This window comes from Arvicanthis niloticus, chromosome 1 (genome assembly GCF_011762505.2).
Source record: "Arvicanthis niloticus isolate mArvNil1 chromosome 1, mArvNil1.pat.X, whole genome shotgun sequence".
In the NCBI taxonomy this organism is placed as follows: Eukaryota; Metazoa; Chordata; class Mammalia; order Rodentia; family Muridae; genus Arvicanthis; species Arvicanthis niloticus.
The window spans coordinates 47,252,303-47,276,777 of record NC_047658.1 but is presented as its reverse complement, the minus strand read 5'-3'; the positions used below and the strand labels follow the sequence as shown (position 1 = coordinate 47,276,777).

At 43.6% G+C, this 24,475-nt stretch overlaps 1 protein-coding gene across 6 annotated transcripts in view; it reads left to right on the top strand.

Annotated features, from left to right (window-relative positions):
- Positions 1-24,475, top strand: part of Sv2b (synaptic vesicle glycoprotein 2B) — a 171,216-nt gene that overhangs the window by 8,911 nt on the left and 137,830 nt on the right. Inside the window, exon 1 of one of the 6 annotated variants that reach the window (XM_076935952.1) lies at positions 18,942-19,170. The exons of 4 other annotated variants lie outside the window; for them this stretch is intronic. The gene's annotated coding sequence lies outside the window, so the exon portion shown is untranslated. Of the gene's footprint in view, positions 1-18,941; positions 19,171-22,285; positions 22,401-24,475 lie in introns of those variants that run through there. One more of the 6 variants, XM_034495616.2, reaches the window with a different exon arrangement.

Here is a 24,475-nt window from a genome sequence, read left to right as displayed (position 1 = left end):
GTCTCTCTCCTCCTGTCTTCTGCTTTTGGGTCTTGTGCCTTTGGAGGCTACCTGTTTGCTGTAGAGATTTTTATTGTGCCTGCCACCAGTTCCTGTCAGTCTACAGAGATTGTGTAGGTAAAAAGACAGTAACATTTATATTAGAATTTTCTTCTTCTTCTTCTTCTTCTTCTTCTTCTTCTTCTTCTTCTTCTTCTTCTTCTTCTTCTTCTTCTTCTTCTTCTTCTTCTCCTCCTCCTCCTCCTCCTCCTCCTCCTCCTCCTCCTCCTCCTCCTCCTTCTCCTTCTCCTCCTTCTGTTATCATTCTCCTATCACCCTCTCCTCCTTCATTTTGTGTGTGTGTTCTGTGCATTTGCCTATGCGAGAATGCATGTTCACAGAGGCCAGAGGAGGATGTTGGGTGTCCTGCTTTGTCACTCCTCACTATGTTCCTTTCAGACACTATGTCTCACTTGAGACTGGTGGCCTGAAAATCCCAGAAACCCTCCTGTCTCTAATCTCCACAGTGCCATGATTATAGATGTGTTTGTGACCATGCCCAGCTTTTTATGCAGGAGCTGGGATCCAAACTCAGGTCCTCATGTTTGCAAAGTGAATGCCCTTACCCATGGGTTATCTCTGGCATCCAACTTTTGATCCTCTGCCTCAGCTTCCTACATACATTAACTTTCTTCTTCTGAAAAAAATTAAAAATAAATTATCCCTAATATTGTGGTAACTCCTTAATGCCTCAGAACTTAGTATCTTTTAGGACACAACATCCTTCCTCCTGCATCCAGGTTATGGATAGGAAAGGATAAAACTCAAAGATACAAGCACCTTTATACAACCACATTTCCTTTCCCATCAGCTCTGCATGGGAAAGATAGGACAAGATGTTTTTTTCCAGACTTGTACCCTTGAACGTTAGGTGTCCAGTAGGTGAAACAGACTGTACAGTGTGGGAGCTGAGTGCTGCCAAGTGCCTCTGTCATCATCCTTGTGTGGTCAGCAAGTGAAAGAAACTCCAGGCTTCTAGAACTCCTGTAGGTGGGAGGGCGTCACAATTTTCATCTTTCCATGGTGGAAGCTGCAAATGAATCTGCTAAGGAGAAGGAAGAGAACCTGCCCAGGGTAATGGAGCTGTCCATCATTCCTTGAAGGTGGGCTGGCTTTGCTTTAAGGAAAAGTTGGGCAGATTCCTTTTCAGGTCTGGAACATGTCCAAGGGAGCAAAAGGCCTGCACTGAAGTAGATCTTAATGTCCCAAAGCTGAGGGGAGCTTAGAAGGCAAGGAATCTAAACTCTTCATCTGGCCTTGGAGAAGAAAATAACTTGCCTAAAGCCTTATAGTAAATTATATATATCTCACCCACGGTGGGGTTGCAGAAACACAAGTGTCTATGACAGGTCAAGAGAGAACAGGAAAATGGGCCCTAGGTTCACTTCATCATTAGGTCCAGAAACCATCTTAGGAGCTTCCCAGCTTCCCAGGCTGGGTGAGTCCTTCAGTAGCTTCCTTTGAATGCTTTAGCATTCTGGGACTCTCCTGGCTGTGCCCCAGAGTCTATGTCCACTGAAGGTTACTCCTGTTGTCTGTCTTCCCTGCTTTGCCTGAGGCCTCTGCTCTATTGCCAGCCACAGAAGCTGACTTTTGCCTCATCTGGGGTTTAGCAGATGGCACAGACATGGGGAGCCTTGCTGGAGTATAGCCCAGGTCTGAGAGAGAAGAAAAAGTGGTATGTTCTAGATGGAGTTCTAGGCCTGGGTAATATGGCAGGAGAGAACACAGCGATGTCAGGAACTACTGATCTTGACCCTGAAGAGCTCAGTGACATTGCACTGCTAACCTTTGATGATGTATTGAGATGGCTCAGACCCAGAAACCCTAGGGTCAGTCTGCATAGGTTCTCATCTGGGCTCTGCTTTTTACTCACATTAGACTTGTGTAAGTCATGTGGCAGCCTTGAGCCTCAGTCTCTCAATCAGAAAAACAGAAATAATGGTGGACTTACCTACTCTGTAGAACATGGGGAAGAAGATTTGAGGTCATTTCCATGGAGGTCTAGGGCAGGTCTTACTGCCTCATGAGTGCACACAAAGAACTTTCTCTGGAAGCTCTTCTGGGTTTCAAAGTCATTGCTGAATGTATTAAGTAGGAAAAAACTCAAGGGCCACCATACCATGCAGAGTAACTCAGTTTTCTGTCCTTTAGAATGGCCCCTTGAATCCTCAGCTCCCCAGCCACAGGCTTGGCTATGTGTGACCTGAGTGGTTCACAAGTTTAATTTGGCCTTGATCACAGATAGACATCCAGAGAGGAAACAATAGCCCTGACCAAGTATGGTGGGTCATTTGGTGAGGCTTTAAGTCACAGAATCTGAAAAATATTTAACAAAGAAAAAGAAGCCCCTAGAACATTACTACCAAGAATAGGTGATGTGGAAATACCCAGGTGCTCTGTTTGGAGCAGCGTGGGAAAGGGGCGAGCTTCAACAGTGCCTTCCCAGAACACTGACATTTTAAAAGGATGTGCTGAGTCATGAGTCTATAGTGGAGCCTGACTGTTTTGTATTCTAGAGAGGCAGGGAACATCACCAGTTGGGTTTATTTCCCAGCCAGTTGCCTAGATTACATGGTTCTACCTATTGCTGTCCAAAGCCTTACCAATTAGGGACTTCAGCTCACCCTCTTTCTCCCAGACATTTTGATTATACTAAAACCACATTATAGGTATCCAGAAAAATCAGGAAGCATGAAACCCATCCATAACTCCCACTATACATTCAAGCACACTGCATTAATTTCTTTACTCAGAAATAACCATATTGACTATTTGATGCTGGAGCCTGTGACAAATACTAGCAAATTGTTCATCAAGGATCTTTTCTTCCATTTCCTGACTATGCAGACTGCATCTTCCAGCATCACTTAAGGTGGGCGTGGCCACATTATAGTTCTTTCGTTGGATTGAGAATAGACATGAGAATGGGTGGACCACTGATTGGCCCTGGGAAAGGTTGAACCAAGTTAAACAGTTGACATTACCCACTGACACCTTTGCCATGACTAGTATGATTGCTACCAGCACAGAGTCTGGAGTTTCATAAACAAGTTTTGCAAGCTTATGGCCACACATGGCAGAAAGACCTACTATGTTTCTTCTTCATACATAGATATTTAAAAAAAAAAAAAAAAAGCTACGCTGAGATCACTCAGGTTTCCTGTTCTTTAGGAATGCTCTAAATTTAAATAATGATAGAATTAAAGCCTGGGGATATGGCCCAGCACTTAAGAACACTGTCTTCTGTTCCAGTGTATCTAGGTTCAATTCCCAGCACCCACATGGCAGCTCACAACTGTCTGAAACTCCAGTTCCAGGGTCTTTCTAGATATTCTGTGAGTACATATACCCTCTCAGGAGACCAAAATCCAGCACCCCTTTTTCTTTTTCCCACTGTTTCTTCTACAAAATGTTGGGAACGTTCTAGAATTTTCTATCATTTTGAAACCAATAGACTTTCCATGATACTTACAGGCTACATAACCTCAAGCACGATGTTTAACTGCTCGGTCTGTTTTCTCATGTGTAGACTGGTCATTGTAAGATCTGGTTCCTGGGTTTGTGGGAGAACTCTGAAGGAGACGATGGTATGAAGCACTGAGGGATGCATACAGGATCTCCATTGGTCTGAGAGTTGAGACCGCCATCTTGGTTGTTGTTGTAGCTCAGATGTCTGATGTGGTTGCTGGCACATGGTGCATGCATGCTGCATTTATTTAGTACTAGACATGGAGAACCTTGAGTGTGTGTATTTAAAAGGAGGATCAATGAATGCTGGGTTGGAGAATTTAGGAAGGCAGTGGAGGGACATGGAGAAGATCCTGACAATCTAACCCCTTAGCTTTTAGGTTAAACTATGTGTTTACTAAAGGCTGAGAGAAAGAGAGAGAGAGAAAGAACGTAAGAGAAGAAGCAAGTCTGAGAGAAAGCGCGGTGTGTTCTGGGTCTCGTGTGTTCTTGGGGTTGTTCTATATTTGGACGATAACTGTCTCAGCTGAGGTTAATCTTCTTTGTTCCAGTCATCAGCCAAGGGATTAACTGCTTTAAACTCAAAGCTTTACTGTCCCCACAATGTGAGCTTTGTGCCCGAGATTCAGGGGGTCAATTTCTGCTGACCTCATACATAAGGCTCCCCCCCCCCCGTTGTGGTCCTAGTTCCTTCATGGTAGGGAGAAAGAGACTGAGGGTCTAAGAGAGGGAGTGATTTACTACCCCTGGCAGATTTATGACCCAGAATTCCTGGTTTGAAATTCTCTCCTTCGTACTGCTCTGGTCTTCTGTGAAGGAGTTAGGTAAAGGGCCTTTGCTGAGAGAGCAGAGCAGTCAATCTATGGGAAAAGTCTTCACTGGTGTGACTTCCCTACTGTGTTCTATCGAAGTCTCAGTATGTCTGTGAACAGGCTAGGCTGCTGCTTCACTAATAGATAAACAGTTTGGAAGCAAACAGAAGGAACAATTTCTGCCATGATATTTTTTTTGGCTTTGTTGTGATTAAAATTCATCCCTGAGCTAAGAGAATTCTGTCTGGCCTAGTTGAGGCTCATGCCTAGACCCAAAGATCAAAATGTGTAAAGCCAAAATTGCACGTGGTGAGGATGAGGGGAGTTCTTCAAAGGAAGCTGCCTAAGAAGAGAGCATGGTTGCTAGGCAGGCAAACCCCACAGATACTCACCACATTGAGCAGACTTCTCCAGCTGAAATAAGGTTCATGGACCATTAGCTTCGTAGGAGAGCATCATAGACTTCTAGACTTTGGCTATTTCTCCAGTTCTCCTCCACTACTGAGGAGCTCAAGTGTTCACAACCATCTTGCTTATTGTAGGATTGCATTTAAAAAACCAAAATGCACAAAAGTCAAAAATGCATATGTATGTATGTATGTATGTATGTATGTATGGTGCATTATGTCAGGTACTGGGATTAGTGGCAGGCACAGAAGATGTGATACCTTTTCTTAGAGGTATATCACAGCTTAGTAAGTTATAAGGCATCTCTTTCTATGTATAAAACACACACACACATTCTTAATGTTAATTGTTTATTATGTCGTTTAGAATTGCAAGCTTATTTATAACTAGAAGACCCAGACGCTTAATTAATACATGTCAGGGTGCTAACCCCACTCAAAGGAAGAGGAGTGTCTGCATTGCACTGAGTTATCTGGCGGATGAGCATGATTTTGCACATTCTTCCTGGACGTATGGTACATTGGCAATGGAAGAGTGAAACTCCATCCTGGGAGCATGCTGCTTGCCACTCTGTCCTCCTGAGGCTGGAAGAGTGGGTGGCCTTCATTTGTGCTGCTTCTGTTTGCAGGCTGTGAATGGGAGTTGGCACTGCAGGCTGCTTTGTTGTTGTGCGGTGATGTTTGAACACGGGGCAGCATATTGCTTTGCTATTATCAATTTATTTGTGTAATCCCAGCAGCTGGCAGTGGTATAATAATTTTCAAGTGAGAAAAAAAAACTTATTTGCTTAGAGAGAATAAAAATAGGCAGAGAATGAGGTATGTCACAGATGACAGAATTCACAATGACAGGATTGTTCTGTGGCTAGAATTCCCAGTGGGGTTTTCAAAGTGCAGAAAAGGGTCATGCTTTCTGGAAGGGAAGCCTGTCTTGTCTTCTTTGCATGCACCAACAGAGCTAAAAAAATGGTCTTAGCTCTTGGGATTTGTTCTGGCTGTTGCTGATGAGGAATTTGCAAGCAGCCCTGCCCGAGACTGAATTCAAAGCTAGTACCAGAGTACAGACTTAGGTAGTCAAGTGCCATTTTTTGCTCTTTTCGCTTCATTGTTGTTTCCCTGTGGTATAGTGCATGGGGTCTTCAGAAATATAGTCTTATTATCAACTATTTGTGATGGGCAACCAGAAGCAATGATAGAAGCCTATATTATTTTAGGGGCCTCTAGGGTCTTACTGGTCAATAATTCATAGGGAGGTGCCCCGTGCCTAACACTGGGATCTTTGTTCAATGGTCTATGGCTTTTGGGAGGAGAATTAGCCACCTGTGCAGGGAGCTTAACTTCAAGCTTCCTTTTGTTAAATTATGCTTTTAATTAGTTCTCCATATGCGTTTCAGACATCTGAAGCTTTGGCTAACTCACCCAATACCTCTCCTTTCCCTATGCGTATTTAAACCTTCCCACCCCCCAAAGACCTCTCTTCCTACTTTCATATCACATTTCTCCCCTCCCTTAAGAACCCCATCTAGTGTTCTCTCTCTAGTTTTCATGCCACTGTACTCACTCCAAGGTAAACATACAAATCTGAAAATTTGACAGGAGGATCTACATTTGAAAGAGAGCATTTTTTTTGTTATCGTTTTGCTGAGTCTGTGTTAGCTTACTTAATATTTTCCAGATACATAGATCTCCCACAGATTTTATGCTTTCATTATTTATAGCTGAATAAAATTTCATTGTGTATGTAGAAAACATATTTTTCTCTTTTAAACACTTTTTATTGACTCTTTGTGAATTTCACATCATGTACCCCAATCCCACTCACCTTCCTGTCCCTTCTTATCTACTCTCTGCCCTTGCAACCTTCCCACCAAAAGAAAAAAAAATTTGTGGAAGCTGTAGTGTGTGTCACAGTGTTCCCCACAATATATTTGTCCATACTTCTTTACTTGCAAATATTCATTGCAATGGCCTGAGACCTCTGCTTCTGCTACACTGTCAATACTGGATCCTCTCCAGGACTCTTGGACACCCTTCTGTTGCTCTGTGTCATGGAGATCCTGCAGCTTCGGAACTGTAGGGCCATCCCCTTCACAAGCTCCAGCAATTTATAGAAAAACCCATTTTCTTTATCCATTTGTGCTGGTTAGGCACAAACTAGAGTTGCCTGAGATGAGAGACCCTCAATTGAGGAATTAGACATCAGACTGGCCTGTGGCATGTCTGTGGGGCATGTTTTTGATTACTGAGGCGGGCATGCTTAGTCTACTGTGAGCAGTGCTGTCTCTAGGCAAGTGGGCTTGAGTTGTATAAGAAACCAAGCTGAACATGCCATGGGGAGGAAGCCAGTACAAAGTGTTCCTCTGTGGCCTCTGCTTCTGTTCCTCTGGGATCCTGCTTTGAATTTCTGCTTTGGTTCCCTTCAATGATGGACCAATGAAGTTGAAGGTGAAGCAAGCCCTTTCCTCCCCACATTGGTTTCAGGCAGTCTTTTTTTTTTTTTTTTTTTCTTATAAGAACAACATTTAATTGGGGCTGGCTTACAGGTTCAGTTCATTATCATCAAGGCAGGAACATAGCAGCATCCAGGCAGGCATGGTGCAGGAGGAGCTGAGAGTTCTACATCTTCATCTGAAGGCCGCTACCAGGCAGTCTTTCAATACAATGACAAAAAGCTTACTAAGCCATTCACTCATCTGTTGGTGGGCAGTTTGGCTGGTTCCATTTCTTTGTTGTTGTGAACAGTCTGGCAATGACCGTGTATTCACAAATGGCTCTGTGGTAGGATACAGAGACACTCTTCTTTGTCCGACTCTGAGACTCCTTAAGATTTTCCAAGAGATAGCAAACCTGGCCTTGGTGCACCCAGGTCTCTGTAAGGATAGGACTCTCAAGGGAAGGTAGACTCTTTGGCGTCTTCACCTATAGTAAGTGCTTGCTCAAGTGCTTACAAAGTCTGGTGAAGGGCCTGTGAGAGAGTCCCTAATAGACATAGCAGGTGCTTCTAGGAAGGGAGTCAGGGTAGTGACTTGTCCTTGGAAGCCTGCTGATCTGTAATAATATAAGAGTGAAATGACCATTCAAAAGAGGTCTTGGCATGTCCCCTGACTTTGGACCATGAAGGCAGAGAGTATACATTTAACTTCAAAATTGTTGTGGGGAGATAGCTTAATGGAAAGTCCATAACCGCAGAGGAAGATGGGTAATAGTGCTAAAGAAATTGTTTCTTTTGGATTTGATAAGGTCTTGGGAAGGTGCAAGGAAAAAAAACCCAATGGTTAGGGTAGGAGCAGAAGCCCTAGGAATGCTTCAACAGTAGCTGAATCATAAAAAGGGACTTGTTTAACCTTAGCTGAGACGCTCATAGGCACTGAAGAGGGCCAGTGCAATATGGCCCTAGGAAAACTACCTACTGACAAGCCATCAGCATTAGAGAGCTAGTCTAAGTAACAACAATGCCAGAAAGAAACATCTTCCTGTTATAGTTGTAATTATTGTTGTTACTGGTATGTTTCACTTACTTTTCTAGTGTGAATGACAAGCTAAATCTACCTCCTCTACCTCTGGTTCTTCTTCATGGTTCTGTCTTACTCCCCTTTAGCTCAGTGTGAAGCCTTATATTATTTTATATACTGGTTAATGAGCTGTCTGCACAGAGGCAGGGCCTGGGGGTGTGGGCGTGCTGACTGATCTGCTCGGGGAACCTGGCTCTTATTCTTAATCCACGGCTTCTGTCTGGCCTGTAGCAGATGGAATCCCCCGCAGGATGCTCAGGCCAGTTGCTCTACTTTTGAGAACAAGGTAGAGACCAAAATACATAAATAAAATGCAGGCAGGGAGCCTATCTTTGCAATGAGCAAAAGGTTGACATTTCTGGGAGAGCAAGCTTTCCCCAATGGTAAGAGCTGTCTTTCTAAAGAGAAATCCTTTTCTAATTTGACAGTCTTTCAGCTTTCGAGAGGAGATTAGATGGCTAAAATGGATGAAGAAGTAAATTAAGATGTATCTGAGGCACTTCCCAGCTATGGTGAGCAATTTACTTGCTCTCATGCTTAGGTCTAAGCTGCCCCGTGACCTTCCTGGATTTAGCAAACAACTAACCCAACTCCTTGCTCTGATTATTATAAACTGATGGATCCCTGAAGTGATCTGTACCGGTTTTTGTGTTTGTAAGGGATTAGGAAATGACCCACATTTATTGCTGAAGTCAGTGCGGATTCAAGTTCTCCACCCAGGTAGCTGCTTTATGATTATTATTTTTATGATTGGAAAAAGTTTTGCTGTGGGAGCACATTTGGTAAGTGGGAAGCCTTGAGACACAGGTCTTCATTTGTCCTGATAAGTGGATTTCCGCAAAGCTCATTCCAGCTGATGGCCAGTGATGAGAGGGCACTTCCCTCACACTCCCATGTTCACAGTGACTGTAATCATGAATGAGAACACCTGTAATTTAAAGAGGCAAAGCCATACTCTGCTGAACTGCACAGATCCCAGTTCTGCCGGGTTCTCTTTTTCCCACCACTCCCTTCCCCACTGCACCCACCTTGGAAACCCATTTGCTGATTTAGTACTCCCAATGGGGACATCTGAAGTTTGAAATACTGTAAAACTGAAAACTCTATGAGTCCCAACATGGCACCTTAGGTGGAAAATTCCATGTCTCTGTGTGTGTGCTTTATATAGGCTCTATGTGTGACAGGATGTAATGAGAAGTACAGGCATGCTAATATTACTGTATGAAATTGCCTTTAGGCTGTGTGTACATGGTACATGTAACTGGATTTTGTGTTTAGGCTTGGGCCCCCTCCCAAAGATATCCTATTATATATGCAAATATTAAAGTACCTGAAAAAACTTTTGAATTCTAGAATACTTTATTATTATCACTGCCACTATTATTATTATTATTATTATTATTATTATTATTATTATTATTTTGGTTTCTCTGTGTAATCTTGGCTGTCCTTGAGTTCACACTCTAGACCAGGCTGACCTCAAACTGAGAGATCTGCTTGCCTCTACCTCCAAAGTCTTGAGGTTAAAGGGGTGCACTACCATACTGGACTTCTGAAATAGTTCTTGTGGGGTACCTACTCCACAACCTCTATTTTTTAATAGAGAACCTCTATTCTGGCCTGAAGGCTACTTGCAATGTGTGCTCCCAAGACTCCCTTTTTCTGCATTCTGTCTGCCCTCTCTTGTCTTGCTGTTAAATGTCTCATACATTTAGGGTGTTGCAGATGCAGGTCAGGCGAGCACAAAGGCAGACTCAGAGTAAGGATTTATATAAAAAATGTCCCTTCCTGCCCTCCACAAACAGATCATGATGTTCACAAATGGGGATCCCAGATGGCCTTCCCAGAGACTTTCTGGGAAGCAGGAGTAGTTGAACCCCCCCCAACCCCCACATACTTAAGAGTCTCTCCTGCTGAGTCAGCTCTCTGGTCCCCCCCCCGCCCCCCCCCCCCCCCCCCCCAAGCCATTTGGATCCAGCTCCCTGTACCTCTTTGCCAGCTCACACCATGCAAAGTTAGCTCTCCCAGTTCTGGCTCTGGCTCTTCCATTCCTAATGCTTTTACTTGTCTGATTTGTTTTTTTCCAGTGGTTTGACCAAACTGTAGGTCCCCATCAAGACTCTACAAGGTATCTGGGGACCTAATTTAATTTAGGATCCTCCCTAAATTTTTGTCTATTTTAACTCCTGTACTTTTCAAGACATTATGAAATAAAAGCCAGAATCTGTAGGATGGTATATCACATGAAAAAAGCCAGACAAAGAGGAGAGAAATGCTGGGCAGTCTCACTTCAGTGTAGAATCTGAGATCTGAAAAGCTGAACTTGCAGAAAGTAGAACAGGATAGCCAGGGCCCAAGGTCAGGGAGATTTTGGGAGATCTTTATCAAAGGATACAATGTTAGGATGAATAAGTTGGAGAGATACACAATGCAATGACATGGTGACTATTGTGTATAACTATTTTATTCATGGAAATCCTCAGAATTGATTTAAATTTTTTTACCCCCAAAATGATTAAGTCCATGGAAGTATACATATGAAGTAGCTCTATCAGATGGTTCCACAATATATACTGATTTTATTTCTTCTTCTTTTTTTTTTTAAAAATAGATGGTTTTTTTCATACACTATATGGTTTATCCTCCCCAAACTCTTCCAAGAATCCTTCTTACCTCCCCACCCACCCAAATCCATACCCCTTTCTTTCTCTTTCATTAGGAAAAAAGACAGACATCTAAAAAAATCACAAAATTATATAAAATAAAAACAAACAAACCAGAACAGGACAAAACAAACATACAGAAAAAAAACACCAAAGAAAAAAAATGTAAGAAACATATACAGATGCAGAGGTAAACACATTTAGACACAAAAAAGGTCTATAAAAATTCACATCAGAAATCATAACGTCTAAGCAAAAGATGTATGAGTTAAAAAATGTCAAAGACAAAGCCATATGAGACAAAAAACTTTCCCAAATACCGCTGAGCTCATTTTGTATTGACCATCTACTGCTGGTGTAGGGCCTGTTCTTAAGAGTGTTTTGTATACCTAGTGACATTTCATTAGAGAAAAACAAAGTTTTCTTTTGTGAGTGGATCTTAGTTGGATGTAGTTTCTAGGTTAGGGATAGGTGTTTGTGTCCACTTCCCCTCTTAGTACTGGGACCCCATCTGGCTTAGGTCTGTATAAGCCATGTGCATGCTACCACACAGTGTCTGTGAATTCATATGTGTATTAGCCCTGCTGTATCTAGAAGGCCTTGTTTCCTTGGTGTTTTCCATCCCCACAGGCTCTTACAATAATATTTTCACCCCTCTTCTGCAGAGTCTCTGAGCCCTGAGAGGAGGGATTTGGTGAAGAAAACCCATTTAAAACTGACTGTTTTAAGATCTCTCACTCTCTGCACGTTCCAGTTGTGGGTCTCTGTACTGTTTCCATTCATTACAGTAGGAAACACTTCTGATGATGGCTGAGCAAGGTACTGATCTATGAGTATAGCAGAACGTTGTTAGGAGTTACTTTATTACTACATTTCTTTAGCAGAACAGTAGTATTAGATTTTCCCCTAGGTCTATGGCCTATGTAACCACAGGTTCTTGGGTACCTTAGCAGTGTCAGGCATGGTTCCATCTTATGGAGTGGGATCTCAAACCAACTAGGTAGTGGTTGGTTGCTCCCCCAACTTTTGTGCCACTATTGCACCAGCGTATCTTGAAGGAAGGTCACCATTGTAGACCAAAGGTTTGCACCTGGCTTGGTGTTTAGTTTTCTGTTATTATGCAGTGTACCCCTCAGTACCATAAACTCTAGTCAACAGGGGTGAAGGCTCTGTGTAGGTACTATCTTGACGTCTCCATGTTCAGTGATTTATATAGGTGTTGTTTCTAGCAATAGGACCTTACCATAAGTTTGTGTAGAACAAAAAGTAGCCCTGGAAATAGACTGAGTTATTTGGGGTGGGGTGGGGTTCCATGGGACACCGTTGGCCAGAAAGCTCATTTAGATTTAATCCATTCCTGGCACTGGAATTTTTATTTTAGTTGGGTCATTGTTTTCCTTGTTATTTGGTGACTCCATTTAGATTTCTTCCATATATGTGCATATTTTTAAAAAGCTTTTACTGTAGTAGATTTCCATGTGACCCCTCAAATGGTCCTAGTTTTAGTTCTCTCTCTCTCTCTCTCTCTCTCTCTCTCTCTCTCTCTCTCTTTCTCTCTCCCTCTCTCTCTCTCCATATTTCATCCCTTACTCTCTTTCTCTCCTTCTCTCTGTTTCATCCTCCCATTAATTAGCATTATCTGACAGTTCCACAATGTATACATATTTTAAAAGAACATGTCATACATGGTAATGTCTGCTAGTCAATTAAAAATGAGGAGCTTAAAGAAGATGCATTTTGGATAGGCTTTAAATAAAAGTCTAGATTTACGTGTGGTGGTTTGAATAAAATTGGCTCACATAGGCTATTTTTAATGCTTAGTCATCAGAGAGTGGCAATACTTGAGAAGGGGTAGGAGGTGTGGCCTTATTGGAGTGGGTGTGGCTTTGTTTGAGGAAGTGTGTCACTGGGGTTGGGCCCAGTGTCTCTCCCTTTTGCTTGTGGATCCAGATGTAGAACTCTCAGCTATTTCTTCAGCACCGTGTCTGTCTGTGTGTTATCATGCTCTCTGTTATGATGATGGACTAAACCTCTGAAACTGTAAGAAAGTCATAAAGCAGCACTCCTTCATGGCCTCTGCATCAGCTCCTGCTTGCAGGTTCCTGTCCAGATTTTCCTCAGTGATGGATTGTTACCTAGAAGTGTAAGCTGAAAAAAACCACTTTCCTCTACAAGTGGTTTTGGTCGTGGAGTTGAGATCTTGATCTTCCCATTTAATCAATATCCATGGAGGGTATCTGAGCTTTCTGCTGTTCATTAGATACACATTGGTGGCTGAGGGCTTGTGCCTTCTTGGTTTGATGCTAAAAGAATCAAGGTGGTGAAACCAAGTCATCTCTAATGTTACACTGCCAATTTGCCTGTTCGTTCTGAAGGGGACATCTCCTATACTTTTTAAGACAAAGTCCTGCAAGGAAATGAGTGTTACTCCTACAGAACATAGAGGACAAGCCACACCTTGCCAGACACAGTTGGTAAGTGGTTGAGTTTTAACTCAGTCTGTTAGAGTCCTCATCCTATGCTTTTCTCTTTTAATGGAGCATGCCTTCACTGAAACACTCCAGAGATAACCAAGGAGAGATTGACTGGAAAAAGACTGGGTTGGGCAGTTTGGAAAAGCAAGTTTATTGATCTCCTTGGGGTACACAAAACCTGGAACAATCCTGAAGAGTGCTGTCTAGAGAGGTCCTTGCAGAGAGCATAGAGAAACTAGGGTGCACCAAGTCGCTCTGCATGCCATCCCATTGAAAGATGCTTTAAATCTCTGGAGAAATATTTTCATTGGAACCTTGCATTCCTCAATAAGAGAAGTTATCCTGGGGTTAAACATCTGATTGGAAAATTGTGTTCTAGTTTTGGTTCTGGTACTGGATTGCCATTTTTCTTCACCACACTCATTAAATTATCAAAGTTCTATTAAGATTTGCATGCAATCTTCCAGCCCCAGGACCCATCTGTTCTCGCTATTTATTCTCCAGGGAAGTCACGAATCTGTCATTTGTGAATTTACAGTTTTTCATATTTGTGATGCCAGTGGTGTTTCCTCTGCCAGGATGCCATGCACAACTCCCCACGCAGGTCTCTTTGGGGGAATTGTGAAGCTAATGGCATCTCTTTCCCCAGTAAGTGACAAACCTTCAACTGAGTGTGAGGCACAGCACTAAATATGAGAGAGAGAGAGAGAGAGAGAGAGAGAGAGAGAGAGAGAGACAGAGAGAGAGAGAGAGAGAGAGAGAGAGAGAGAGAGAGAGAGAGAGAGGTCTGCTGGAAACAAACCAGACAAATTTTCATCCAAGGTATCAGGGATCTTTATAATTCATATGATTATGGTATGAATCTGACACAAATAGCACAGGCTCATGTTTTGAACACTTGTTTCTAGCTGGCAATGCTATTATGAGAGGCTGCCAAACCTTTAGGAGGTAAGACCATACTGGTGACTGTGGGCCACTAGGGAAGGAGCTTTGAAGATTGTAATGTTGAGTTGGAGAGATGGTTCAGTGGTTAAGAGTACTTGCTGTATAAGCATGAAGACCAGACTGAGTACAGCACCTACACAGGAAGCCTGGAGACCTACAGATGCCTGTAGCTGATGCTTTGTAGGGAACAGAGCTGGGAACATCTCTTGTTCTGGCCTCTAGCACAGTAGAGAAATGTGAATTACAGGTTCAGGCAGAGACTCTAATTCAGAGGAACAGGTAGAGAGTAATATAGAGGAAGATATTTGATGCCCTCTTCTGGTCTCCATGTGCACACGCATGCATGTGCTCCTGCACACATATATGCATACATACTTACACAGGCACACAGACATACACATAAATAAATGAATCTTGAGAAAAAAAATCCTAGGGCTGCAGATATGACTCAGCAGTTAAGACCACTGGTTGCTCTCCCAGAGGACCTTGTACCTACTTATGGCAGCTCACAATGATCTGTAACTACAGTTTGATAAGATCTGATACCCTTTCCTGATCTCAAAAGGCACTGCACACATGTGGTACACATGCATAGATATAGGCAAAACACCTTTACAGAAAAATAAAAAATTAAAAATATTATATCCTGGCCTCTGGCCTCTGGTTTATTCTCTACTTCTGGTTGACCCTGATCATAAGTGTTTCTGTCACACACTTCTGCCACCATGAACGTTCCTATGCCCATGGATGTTCTGAAATCCCCTGAAAGAATGACCCAGAATAAGCTACTCTCTGTTAAGCTGTGAGTCAGAGACCTCTTTTCTTCCTGAAGTTGTTCTGTCAGATGTTGTCACGGTGTCTCAAAACCAATTAATATACACACAGAATCTTTCTACTGTTGGAGAATGCCTCTTTCCCCCCAATTTTATTTAAAGGAGAGTGAGTTCCTATATTACATCTGCCACATCAGGAAAGTCAGAGACTGGGCAGCTTAAACAATAGAAGTCCATCTCCTCATAAGCCCTGTCCCTGGCTTGTAGGTAGTCATGCTTTCCTTGTGTCTTCTTGCAGTCTTCCTTTTCTGTGTCTTAACTTTCTCTTCTCATGCATATAGTAGCCATGGGACTGTGCCCATTCTGACAGGCTCATTTTGGCTTTATCACCCCCCTTACTGGGCCTGTCATGAAATAGAATCCCTTTCTGAAGTAGAGGTGGATTGGGAATTCAACACAGTTGAGAGAGGACACAGTGAGTATATGAGTGGACCAAGGGCCTCTTCTCCCATTGATGCCTGACAAGGCCATACTCTGCTACATATACAGCTGGAGCCATGGGTCCCTTCATATGTACTCCTTGGTTGGTGGTTTAGTCCCTGGGGACTCTTGGGGGGGTCTTGTTGGTTGATATTGTTGTTTTTCCTATGAGGTTGCAAACCTCTTTAGCTCTTTCGGTCCTTTCTCTAACTCCTCCATTGGGGACCCAATGCTCAGTCCAATGGTTGGCTGCAAGCATTGGCCTCTGTATTTGTCAGGCTCTGGCAGAGCCTCTTATGAGACAGCTACATCAGGCTCCTGTCAGCATGTACTTCTTGGCATCCACAATAGTGTCTGCATTTGGTGACTGTATATGGGATGGATCCCCAGGTGGGGCAGTTTCTGGATGGCCTTTTCTAAATGCCACCCAAGGAAGGGCAGCTTTTTGCCAGCTACCTCAAAAATAAGATTCCATTAACAATACAGTGGTATTGTGAGCCTTAGGGCAGTGGGTACTTGGCTAGGAACCTATGACTATGACATATGACTCACTTGGCTGCTTTAGCTCTGTGACATTCACCATCCTTCTCTGTAGGGACTTGCTCTCTGTGTCAGTATAGTGAATGGCAGAGAAGAGCTTGTCATGGCCAGATGAGGATTCCATCCTATATGTAGATCTCTTTTTGTGAAGAGGTGAGTACTGTTCTAGTCCATGTTCCCATCTAGAAAGCCTAGGTGATGAGAAAGGATCCTGTGTTCTATAGGGCTGGTGAATCAGGCTTTGTGCCTGTGTGGTGGTTTGAATGAAAATGTCCCCCACAGACTCATAGGGAGTGGAATTATTGGAGGTGTGCCCTTGATGGCCTTTTTGGAGGAAGTGTGTCACTGGGGGTGGGATTTGAGGTCTCAGATGATCAAACCAGGCTCAATGGCTCACTCTCTTTCTGGTGCCTGCTGATCCAGATGTAGAACTCTCAGCTACCTTTCCAACACCGTGACTGCCTGCCCACCACCATGCTTCCCACCATGATGATAATGGACTAAATCTCTGAAACTATAAGCCATTCCCAATTAAATACTTTGTTTTATAAGGGTTGGCATAGTCATGATGTCCCTTTACAGTAATAGAAACCCTAACTTAGGCTACCTGATTTAGGGCAAGTGCTAAATCCCAGCCCAGAGTATTGTGTTTGTTTCCTGTGGCTACTGAAGCAAATGACTAGAATCTTAGTGTCTTAAAACAGGAAAGGTTGCTCTTAAGATTCTGGAGCGCACAAGTCCAACATGAATATCATTTAGCAAAAATTAAGATATTTGGAGTGTCGTATTCCTTCTGGAAGCTTCAGAGAGGAAGTGTAGTCTCCTATCTTAGCCAGCTTCTTGAGGCCAGGTGCATGCCTAGGCTTCAAATCCAGAAATGTAACATTTTCAATTCTCTTTTGGATTCCAGCCCTCCCACCTCTCTTATTTTACTTACAAGGATCCTGTGTTTGCATAGCACCCTCCTGAATGACCTAGAATAATCTTTCCATCCTAATTATGCCGGCAAAATAAGTTTACCATGTAAGGTAAATATTCATAGATTTGGGGTTTTAGATGTGGATATATTTGGGGAGCCACCATTATGCCCACTATAACTGCTTGGTTAGATCAACCTCACAAATAAAAAACTCTTAGTGGCTATAAACCAAGCAAAGACAATGCAAAAAAAAAAAAAAAAAAAAAAAAAAAAAAAAAAGCCTGGAGGGCAGCAATGTCTTTTGAGTAGATGCAAAGATCGTTGACAAAGGCCATCATGCCAAATAAGGAACAAACAAAAAAGCCAGGCACCATGACCAAATGGCACTTGTTTCAGGATTGAAAAACTGGCTTAGTACTGAAAAGTCAATTGAAGTGTTAGAATACATTGGTAGAATGAAGAATAAAAAAGTCCATGTGATCATCTCAATCAATATTTAAAAAAAAAAAAAAAAAAAAAACGGTTGGTTGGTCAAATTCAAGACCTTTTTATGTTGGAAGTATGGAGGTCTAGAATAGTAGTTCCTCAATCTACTGAAGGGCATCTGTGATGAATCCACAGAGAATGAGTGCAGTACAGCTAGTGTTGAAAGACTGAATGTTCTCTCTTTGAGATCAGGAGCAAGACAAGGATGCCTGGCAACTGTACTTCTACTCAATACTGCAGGACACATGGACTTTGAACTCAAAAAGCTTAGACTCAGACGCTAGCTCTGTCAAGCCATATGGTTTTGGCCAATTCATTTAACCTTCCTGAGCTTTCTCCAGATCTGTCTTTTCCTTCCAACCATGAGATAATGACCATTTCTCTATTGGAGAGTTTATGTGAGGACTACATGAATGTCAGGCTTCCAGCGCTGAGCTGGGCATGTGGCAAGTACTCTGAAACGTTCTGTCTCCCGGTTCCCAGATTTGGATGCGCCGTGGGAAGAAGGGAGAAAGGTAAACGGAAACATGTCTAAGATATTCTGATTACAGAACAGAGAGGGTGATCTGGAATACAGACCAGCAGAATCTTTTGTGCAGTGTTCCAGAGCCAGCTCAGTTTGTCATGCCCTTGGTGTAAGCGTGCCAAGAGAGCATCCTGTTCTCTACACCCACGCATCAACAGCGCTTCCTCTGAGGCTGGCTCAGCCCAGGAGCTGATTAGAAAGCAGGTTGTCCACCCTCCCTCGATTTCGTTCTTTGTGTGGATCACATAACCCCCTGGGAAAGGAGTACCCGAGGCTTATCCCACCGGGGGGGGGGTTTATGTATAAGGACCTGAGAAGACAGGATGTGGAGATGGATGGAGAGGAAGGGGCGAGGCATTTGGTGTAGCTGTTCTTCAGGGCTCTGGCATGCTGTTTCCATAGGTGGAACTCAGGTACCACCTGTGTATATTAGAGCACAGAAAGTCACAAGAGCTTACCGGGATGTGTGTGTCGACTGTGCAAAGTTGTCAGGCTCAGTACTAGGCTGAGCCTTTCTGAGCTTTTCATTTCTTCAACATAAACATTAAAGTGGGGCATTTTATGGACTGCTGTGAGACTCAGGAGAAGATGGTAAATTATGGCATTTGGTGCTTTGCAGAGAAAAACAGCCTGAGGTATTTGAACCCAACTCACTTAAAGAAAGAAGGCACACTGTGAGAATTCTTGTTTATGTTAGGTTCAACATCTTACCCCATGGGGGGTAGGGGTGGGGCTAAAATCAAATCTAGGATTGTTTACAGCCTCTGGGGATAAATCTCATCATCCGCCCCACTCAATTGTCTGAGATTCCCACCCTTTCCCAGGAAGATGTCTGTCTCTTCCACGGTGAGTCACCCTGAGGCCATTCTTGGAAAAAGTAGGATTCGAGAGCAGGAGGATGTGTCAGAATTTGAAGGCTGTTCTGCTCGTTCCTTTAAAATTGACTTCAGAGCTTGTAACGGCGAGCTTTCTGCAAAGTCTGAGGAAGCAAACTGATTAGGACTCCCCAGGATCAGTATCCTGCTTCTGCTGGAAGCTGAGATCCCTGCACTGCCACGTACAAGCCTCCTGTCCTGCCAGTGGACAACTTACCAATGGGAAAATTATGCCAGTGCTCACGTGGGTATGTAAGATCTGGGATCAAGCTATTTCAATAAGTGTTCAGCATGCTCTGAAGTCAGTGTATTGCATATTATGGGTATGACATGAAGGGCATCCACATAAAGCAGACTAAGATGAAGATATGGCAGAGAGACAAGCCAAGGGCTGGACTGTGCAGACGAAGAAAAAAAAATCAGCTGGCTGGAGTTGGAGCTAGGGAGGAGGGAGCTTTGAGGCTGAGCCAAAGGAGGTGGCAGAACCAGTAAAAAGGGGTGGGGTGGAGGAAGCTCAAAAGGGCATGGCCTGAATGCATGGGCGTGGCTGCAAAGATGGACAGCAGTAAAGTGGTGGCAATGGAGACCTGGAGGAACAGCAGGATGGGCCAGTACAGACCGTGCTCCTGGGGACAGCGTGAGGAAGTTGGTAGGGGGTGTAAAGCTCCTAAAGGATATTTTGGAAGCTATTGACTTGGTCCAGTGTGGTCTGTGGATGGAAGCAGTAAGACTTCATGGTTTGGGGCCCACATTCTGGAGTCAGTCTTGTCGTGTAGCATGGGAATGTCTTTCCTCAGCCTTTGCTTCCTCATCTGTGAAATAGAGGGACAAGTGGGGCTTAGGGAAGGTTGAGGGAGATGGTAAAGAGCTTATTTGTTCCAGTGTTAGATGCTCAGGAAGGGCTCAACAAAGGGAGCTCACACTAACAACCTAATTCTAAGGGGATGCCTATGGGGAAGGCAGGATGGATGGGTTGGCTGGAAAGGAACTGCAGACCTGAACCATGTGGGCAGCTGCTGCCACTGTGTAGATAAGCCTGGCCGAGGTCCAAAGCTGAGCAGCAGTATGGGAGGGCCATACTTTAACCCTGTTACACCCATCAGAAGTCACATCACCTTTCACAATTGTGGGCTGTAGAAACTAAGGTCAGAAGGCTAAGTGAATCGAATAGCATCACACACAGAGGAGGGGTGGAGGCAAAGATGCATTTGTGCATTTGTAGGAATTAGGGGTTTCTTCCCCCTCCCTCCCCCCCACATCTCAAGCCTGAAGTACAGAATTGGTCTCAGGGCTATTTAAATAATAAAAGACAACATTTTCTTTTGTGCCAGATGAATCAGTGAGGTTAAAAAAAAAAAAAAAAAGGAACAGAACTGAGCCACCACCTGTCTGTTCCACTACTTGGAGGTACTATGTGTGGGAACCTTTTCTCTTTTTTTGAGCTGTCTGCTTAAATGCACAGGAATTGACAAATTCTAATGATAGTCTATTTTGGAGGGAGTGTTAAATTATTCAGAGGCAGGCACAAATAGACTGTCTCCAGCAGCCTTGACTTCCTGCTTGAACTTGCCAATTTGTTGAATTTTCTGAGGGTCTGCAGATGAGGCACTGGCCAGGGAGGAGGCAGGCGGCTAAGCTTCCATCCAATGGCCTGGAAGGGAAGACAGTGCTGGGTAGATGCTGTCTGGAGCCTGCAACTCTAAGCCTCCAGCCCCACCCCACTGTATTTCTAGTCTCTAAGCTCCAGGGTCACTTCATTCATGGCAACAAAATCCAGGATTTGGCACGTATGGTTGCTTTTGTTATCTCTGTATGGGTGTCAGGGGAACCTCCTAGGTGTCTAAACAACAGGAAGCTAGACCCAGGGCAGTGAGGAACATATAGGGCTTTGTATTCTCTGGGTGCTGCAAGGCCCACATGTGCAGAAGGTTATTTTTACAGCATAGTTTAAAAAGCGCGGCTTGTTAATGTGCCTTAAAATTTGAGCCCTTTTATAACTGCTTCTTTCCATTGCTCATCTTCTGCTTTCCCGGAAACCTTTGTACTTGAGAGGAACTGCTAAAGATTTTGGGAATATTTAACATTGTTCTGATTTTTGACCCTTTTCGTGGAAATGCTTTGAAAGAGACAGAGCAACAAGGTAGCTGCAATGTCAAATGGTTATTTAATTTGTGAAGCAAACCAGGATACCCAAGAGACTGAAAGGAGTTTTCTTTAATAATGGTTTCATGACAGGAGGCACTGTCCAGAGTATCGTGGGAGGGCGGCCTACTAGAAAGAACAGGATTTTGGAAAAGACCGTTTTCAATGTTGACTCAAGATACTGCTTCCTCATGGTGAAGCTGTAACTTGCTTCTAACAGGCAGATTGGCTCAGTGTCCGTCATGTGCCAGTCTCAATTCCTAGTGCATATATTGTGATCCTCAGTGTGACATGATGTAAGATCACCTCAGAGACAAGCCCATGGGTGTGTCTGAGGGGATGTCTAGATTGGGTTAACTGAAGTAGGGAGACCTGCTAAACCAAACACCAGAGCCATTTTCTCGGCATCTGACTAGGGATGTAGTGTGATCAGCTGCCCTTTGCTTCTGCTGCTGTGGCGTCTGTGTGTGTGTGTGTGTGTGTGTGTGTGTGTATGTTTGTGTGTGTGTGTATGTGTATTTGTATATACATTTTTTTCTTAATAAAACCAACAGCAGTAGCAAAATTTTCTTTACATCAAAATTCATTTCTTGGTGTTCAGCCAGTGAAATAGAACTCTTCCTGTTCTTGCTGCCTGTTCCTCTCTCTTATCTTTGTTTATATCCCGGAAGTAGAGAATTAACTCTTTGTCCAGATTTTATTGGGTTTATAGAGCAGTTTCTCAATTGCTTTTCATGTTTTTCTTAACCTCTCAAGGGATTTTTTTTTTTTTTTTAGATCCCTGTCTCCATGCTAATTGCCATGGTTATCATTAAATTTTAATAGCAGGCTGGGCACAGTTCACGTACATGGAATTCAGGCTACTGTCAAAGCCAATGTGGAAGAGTCACTTGAGTGAGGAGCTTAGCACCAGCCTGGGCAACACAAGGAGACCACCCATCAAAATAAGAAGAAAATTTCATTTTACAGATATGGTGTGCACATGTTCATGTGTTTTGGGTATCTGAGGAGCTACCAACCACTGCGATAGCTAGGGTATTTATTTGAAGCTTCCCCCTTGAGGAGCCAGTTGTCTCCCCTCTCAGGAGAACTGGATTTTGGTCCCTCCAGGCAGCATCCTGCTTTGACAGGTTGTTATGCTTAGCGCCATCATCTTTCACTCTTCCCACTTGGTTTCAGATTCTCCCACGCAGGGAATGTCCTGCTTCTCTGCAGAAGCTTATCTACAAGGTGGGGGAGGGCAAGCCATCAGGAAGGAGACTGCATGATTAGGTATGCTCTCTCTAAACCCTGCAGCAACCCTGTGAGAAAATCCTTCCCTGATGTCAAAGTCCAGGTAAGTCACTGTGATTTTGCAGTGGTTTTGAAGAGCACATCTATGCTACAAAAATAACATCCCACCTGCTTCTTCATCCATAAGGACAGGCAGCAGGTGATGGTGGAAGGCAGCAATCCTTATCAAGCTTCTGCAATAAGCCTGGTGTTTGCTTAGGTGCTGTGTGTGTGTGTGTGTGTGTGTGTGTGTGTGTGTGTGTGTGTGTTTAGCTCTAACTTTGTGGCCTTGTTCTGTGAAAGGTAGGGATGTGACAGTTTCAGAAATTAAGGATGGGTTTGCAGAGGCTCTTTGGTCAAAGTTCATAAAGCCAGCAGCTCACAAGGGGATGGCTCATATCCTGGGTCTCTCTCTCCCCAAATCCTTTTCTCTACCCATTTAATCATGACTCCCAGGGGACAGGCATCCTAGTGTCCCGATGCAGGAGGGTGAGAACCACCACACTCCTAGATTTTTTCTACTGCCAGTTTTTACATGTGTAAACATTCCTTTTTATACACGGCATTTAAAAAAATTAGCATTTACTAATTGTATACACTGGTAGGATCTACTGTGGTATTTTTGTGCACGCACTCAACATTTACTGATCGAATGCAGCCCCCTTCCTCCTCCTCCCACCCATGTTCATTGTTTCTGGTATTGTTAGACACGAAGATAAATATAAATCACAATGTTCTGCAAATTACTCTCTTCATAGACTTTTCATATCTAGGAATCCTGTGTTAGATGCTCCAGGTCTCTGAAATGCCAAGGAATGATTTGTGTTACTTGGAGATAATCTAGCAAGATGCTTTTCAGGAAGCCACACATAGCTTTGGAGTAAAAGAACCTCAGATATAAGTAGGATCAGACAGGCCTGGCCCAGCAGGCTGCTGGGAAGTTTGATTCAGGGTTAACAGATTTGACAGCCAGAACAGAAGGAATCAGCGTGTGGGTGGCTAACTCTCCAGGGGCCTTTGGTGTATTCTTGGAGAAAGAACTTTTATCCATGTGTGCTGATCTCAGCTGGCTGAGCACCACCAGGGAGCACACAGCCCTGTGGGACGCTCTGGTGCTGGCAGAAGACTTTCAGGGCAGTGAGGATTTGGGGAGTGGTTGCATTGACATAATTTACAGAGCCTTAACCTGACAGTACTGTAGGACCAGGCATCCCTTCCCCAGAGATAGACAAAGTATGGTTTCCATCTCAGCATGCCTGTCTCCTGGGATCATGAATGCCTGCTTCCTTCTCTGGGAGAGACAGGGATGGTGAGACAGCCATTCTTGCCAAGCTTGAGAGGCATCGAATATGGTCCTATGGGATCCAGAGTAGGAAATGATGAAGAAAGAGTGAGAGCTTTGGCTAGAATCATGCCGGGGGGGCTTGAGTGGGTTCCCCAGTGTTCTCTCAAGCTTATACTGTTCTCTCGCTGAACCTGGACCTCACTAATTGACTAGACTGTCTGGCCAGCAAGCTTCAGGGATCTACCTCTTCCCAAACCCCTCAGTGGGTCTGGGGTCATAAGAAGTGTACATCATTGTCCCTCGCTTTTGGCGGGTGTTACATGTTCAACTTCGGTCCTTGTGCTTCTGTAGCCATCATTTTCCAACTGAGCAGTTGACCTCTTGAGAAAAGCAGAGCAACACTGCCTATGAAATAGCTAGGCCAAAACCAAAGCAACAATGACAATAACATTAATATAAACATATTACTATTAACATCAACCCTAGTATTACCCCAATCCAAACTTGACCGTAACATCAACCATAACTGTAACCCACACATAACCTAAACCTGAATCAAATGCCCAATCCCTAGCCCTAACCCCAATCCTAACCTTAAATCCAGCTTTAGCGCCAATCACAACCCTAATTCCCACTAATGCTTACCAGTGAGCATTAGTAAGAAGAGGTCTAATAGGACTTCCTGTGGTGACAGAAACATTTTGTATGTGTATGTGCACAGACTACATGGGGAGCCCGATAGAACTTGCTAGCATCATGTACGTGCTGGACATTTGACATGAGATTCGTGTGGTCGAGGAACCGAGTTTTACATTGTGTTGGTCTAAAGTAAATCAAACTTCAATAGCTTCGTG